The sequence below is a fragment of the Mus musculus genome, chromosome 13, assembly GCF_000001635.26.
Source record: "Mus musculus strain C57BL/6J chromosome 13, GRCm38.p6 C57BL/6J".
NCBI lineage: Eukaryota > Metazoa > Chordata > Mammalia > Rodentia > Muridae > Mus > Mus musculus.
In genome coordinates, this window is record NC_000079.6 from 47,435,089 (window position 1) to 47,439,726 (window position 4,638).

At 42.6% G+C, this 4,638-nt stretch overlaps 1 long non-coding RNA gene across 1 annotated transcript; it reads left to right on the top strand.

Annotated features, from left to right (window-relative positions):
- Positions 1–3,591: 3,591 nt before the first annotated feature.
- Positions 3,592–4,251, top strand: Gm35733. Its single transcript, XR_873358.1, has 2 exons — positions 3,592–3,706; positions 4,087–4,251. It is a non-coding gene; the product is annotated as a predicted gene, 35733 (long non-coding RNA).
- The last annotated feature ends 387 nt before the right edge of the window (positions 4,252–4,638 follow it).

Here is a 4,638-nt window from a genome sequence, read left to right on the forward strand (position 1 = left end):
ATATGTTCATTAGATAGATGCTTTATGCAACCACTCTCTAAGCTGGATGGAATGGCTTTTAAAAATCCCATTGGAGGGAGGAATAAACCAAGGTATAGAGAGTGCCTTGTCCACAAGCCAGCAAGACAGGGATCTGCTGCCTCCAGGGTGGTGAGTGAGGGGCTGTTGTGCTATGTGTAGTCTTCCAGCTTTGTTTCCGGCTTTGATACTGTAAGTCCATCTGGACACCAAGCGAGCTGTGCTATTCATACAATGTTTATAAATGCTCCGCTATTACTACTCCCATATTTATAAATGCTCCACTCTTTCAGCATTTTTGCCAGGAGTTCCTAAGTCAAAGGGGCCAGTGCAGGAGAAATAAATCACAAATCTCTGGCCTTTAAATGGCTCTAAAAGGTTACAAAAGTCACCTAGTAGTGTCTTAAACAAGATCGATAAAAGCACATTAATACTATATGTTAATACTAGGAAACAACTAGGGCTGGGTAGAAGTGCAAGCGTAATTTCAATTCAGGGAATGAAAGAAAAGCCAGTTCTTAGGAGTAGTTATAAGAGAAGAATCGCCCAACAACAACCTTTAAGAGCGCCAGTGTTAAGAGCACAGGGGCTAAGTACATTGGCAGCATGTGTGTAGGAATGTGTATGTGCGTGTGTGTTTGTGTGTATGTAAGATTTGCCAAATTCTTGCCAGTGGTGCTAAATGGGAGAGTTATTGAGCAATCATGGCGAGGGCTGCGGTGCTCTACAGCTGGAATCGCTGCAGGTGCAGCTTTCTGGTTGCAGGCCAGCATTATTTTGCAATACTGCTGGCAGTAACCATTTTTAAATAGAAACATGATTGCACTTTATTTTAATATTTCTCCCTTTCATTTTCTCCCTACTGTAAATCAACCCCGCTAGGAGCATGAAGTCCTTTGCCAAGGTTTCCAGTAATAGATTAAGCCCACTGGGCTAAGACCATTTTTAGTGGATGCAAACACACCAAGTTTGCACAGTGCAGTTGGTGTAGTTTATGTGAGCGGGACAGTGGGAGGCACAGGGCACCAGCTTCTCTTAGGCTTCTGTGCTATTCGGAGATGAACTTTTCCTTTATTTCCATGACGGTGACAGGTAGCGGAAGTGTGTCAACTGTGTCACCAGACTTCTGATTGTCTCTACTACTGCCTTGCAGGCTTTGGGCAGATTGTGTTATAAAGGAAGTCCCTGGAGGAGGTCATGCTAAAGAACCATGGGTTACCCAGTTTAGGTTTATGCAGGTCTCATGCCCCAGACTCTATGGTACCGTTAAGCCATTAAATACTCATGTCATCCCTGGATACTACATTTACATGACTTGACAGGTAGGGACATGGAGGAACAAATCAATTAAGTAACCTGTGCAAGGTCAGACAGCCAGTAAGTGGAAGAAGTCAGGAACGAAGTTGGGGAATTTGGAGTCAGAGTCTGGTGGCCTCCCCTTAGCTACGTAGCGTTTCATTATGGGAACTTGAGGCGATCTCGTTTCACAGCATCAAGAACAGCTTCGCTGATCCTTTTAAAGGGGTAACATATTGGTGTCTTTCCCCAACCGGTCCATTAGCTTCTTAAGGGTCATTTTAAAATGTCTTCATACGTCCTTGCCCTCTAGGACTGGGCTCTTCTATAGGAAGAATTTGATACCCAAAGCAGAGCTGTTCAGTGATTAGATTAAAATATCCTTTAGGATACTTGATAATAATGTGGAAGACCAAAGCAATTAGTAGTTTTATTTTAAAATCCAAGTACAGTAAACTCAGCCCAAAGCAAGTTATGCCATCTCTTAGTTTAAACTGTCACACAGTTGAACACGGGATGGAGTCACATGTGTCTGAAGACACAAACCTGAGCAATTTGTTTCTGTGTAGGGGGAAAAGCAATGATAACAGCATTATTTGGCATTGGGTAACACAGTCCTTGATGGTGGACCACTCCCTTTGGATTTGAGTGCTTTTTGGATTCTACTAGTGACTCTTTTGGATGCTCTCAAAAATGGGTTATTGTTCTCAGGATGTGGATCTGTGTGAGGAGCCTGTCTGCGCCTGGTTCTCAGGGACACGGGTAATCCCAGATGTCCTGTAACGAAGCATGTACTTTCACAAACACATTTTGCTTGCCTTGGGTTCGGTGTCCTTAGGTCTACTCTGATATGATGGCTGTACTGCCCACAGCTGCTTTAAGAGGACACCAGGTCAGCCCTTTACTGTTAAACCATTTGATGTGTCAAATCTCTGTGAGAAGCCAGGCATTTATAACTTTTGTAAAAAATGTAGGACCATAAAATGATTATCAGAAAGTAAAGGTTAAGTTGGAAGGTCTTAATGTGGGAAGGACAAAGAGGGAACTAGGAGTTTTGAGTTCATGGTTCAAGCCCTGGGTTGGATTTCCCAGCAGTTAGATACATGGGTAAAACTAAAGAAATTAAAATAGGTGCTTCTCTCCATTAATAAGACAATGAGTGCCACAAGAGAACATCCTTTCAAGTCTCTTCTTTTTCCCATTCATTTTTATTACTGTATATTTGTTATACATAATGTTAGATTTCATAAAGAAAACTGACTGTCTTCACCCTGGCGCCTTTGCATTCTCTCCACACTACCAGTTTTCTTGTCTCTCTGTTCTGACGACATATAAGTACAATTACATACGGTTCTGTATGTTCATATACAATCTGGCATCAACAAATGAAAGAAAACATCTTATTGCTTAGGATTAGAAAACATCATTTTGCTTAGGATGCTAGTCTCCAGTTCCCTTCGTTTTCTAGAGCATCACCCCATTCCAGAGCATTCACACAGCTGAATAAGCTTGGTTTTCACTTTAGCCTCTCTAAGAATACTCTGTGTGTTACCCTGATCACCAACCACTCTGCAGCAAACATTTGGAAGAAATGAACTCCGAGTACAAGCGCAACTTCAACATGTTGGCACACAACAAAAGCCTTACTTTGGAGTGGAGATAATTCAGGTAACTTCAGGAAGGTACTGGTTAATTCCATATACTCAAATTTGTATTTGGGTTTTCCATGTCAATAGCATAAATGGACCTGAGGGTGAGGAAGATCCATTCCTCTGTGGATGACTTGTGAGGGTGATCTTAACAATACTCGAATACAGACGTATTCATGATCATAAAGTGTCTTCCTAATTCTGTCTGTTAGAAGCATTATTACCACATCTCTGGTTCTGGCTGCATGTGGCTGCTCTCAGCCTTCACCTGATTGTTCTCCCAATCCTCCATCCTCAAAGTGTGGTCATGACCTAGAAGCAACAGCTTCACGGGGTGAGTGTGTGTGTGTGTGTGTGTGTGTGTGTGTGTGTGTGTGTATGTGTGTGTTAGCACTACAGAGGTACTGAATCAGAAGCCAGAGTTTAACAAGGTCTCCATGTGATCCCTATGCCCATTAATGGTTGAGAGGCACCATGTTAAATTACCGACACTGCTGCGGAGAATTACAGTGTGCCATGTTTAATGTGGTGCTATAAGAATCTATATTTATTGGCATTCTAGAACTATATGTAGCTCCTTGAGCTTAAGTGTAGCATTCAAGCAGTAAGTATGAGGTCAGAAGGAAGGACATGGCAATATTCCAAACACGTATTATGATGCTAGTTTCTCAGGTTGGCACAAGTCCATGAGAAAACTGTGGTTAGATGATGTCTCAACCCAGGGCCAAGGATGTGTCTCAATGGTAAAGTTCTTGTCTAGCATATGTGAGGCCCCAGGTTCAATCCTCAGTACAGCCCAAGGGGGGGGGGAGTGTAACTGACTCAAACTGTACACAGAGAGGCAGATCGTAAAAGAAGAACTGTGGCAGCAGGATGTACCATGAGAGCCACTAACATGATCCAGGTGCTTTGTAGTTACAATGAGAGCCGAAGGGCCATTCACAGTTAAGAGCAATCACCACCACTCCCTTCATGCCAGTGGTTCTCAACCTTCCTAATGCTGTGACCCTTTAATACAGTTCCTCATGTTGTGCTGAACCCCAACTATAAAATTATTTTTGTTGCTATTTCATAACCGTAATTTTTGACTATTAACCATAATGTAAATATCTGTGTTTTCCAGGTCTTGCGTGACCCCTGTGAAAGGATTACTTGATACGCTCAAAGAGGTTGTGACCCATAGGTTGGGAACAATTGCTCTATACCAAGACCCATCTGATTTCCAACAGCCAACCTTGCTGGGCCTTAGCACATTGCAGTCACACAAAGACAGTGTTTTCTCAATTGATGCACAAGGTGTGTTTTGCCTCCCTTTGCTGAGAGCAGAATGGGGGATGGAGAGGCTGCTTATTGTCACCTTAGATCTTCCGGGTCTTTGTGGCTCTTTCCCTCTGAGTTCCAGATTCATCTTCTTGGTCTGTTTTATTTCTAGTTTGTCAGCTCCTCAGCTTTTCACATTGCTCTTGAGCCCTGTACTTACTGCATGAGTGTCTGCTGTTTCTGTGTTCTCTTTCATCTTTCATTTATCTGGAAGCTTCTGAAACTTCACTTCTCCTGACACGTGACATGGTAAGAGTATTTTCTTTAGAATACAAATCTCAGCATCATTGTCCACAGAAAATGCCTGTCCTTCTCAAGGGATTATCTCTTCTGGGGTCCTTTTGGTACCTATGCA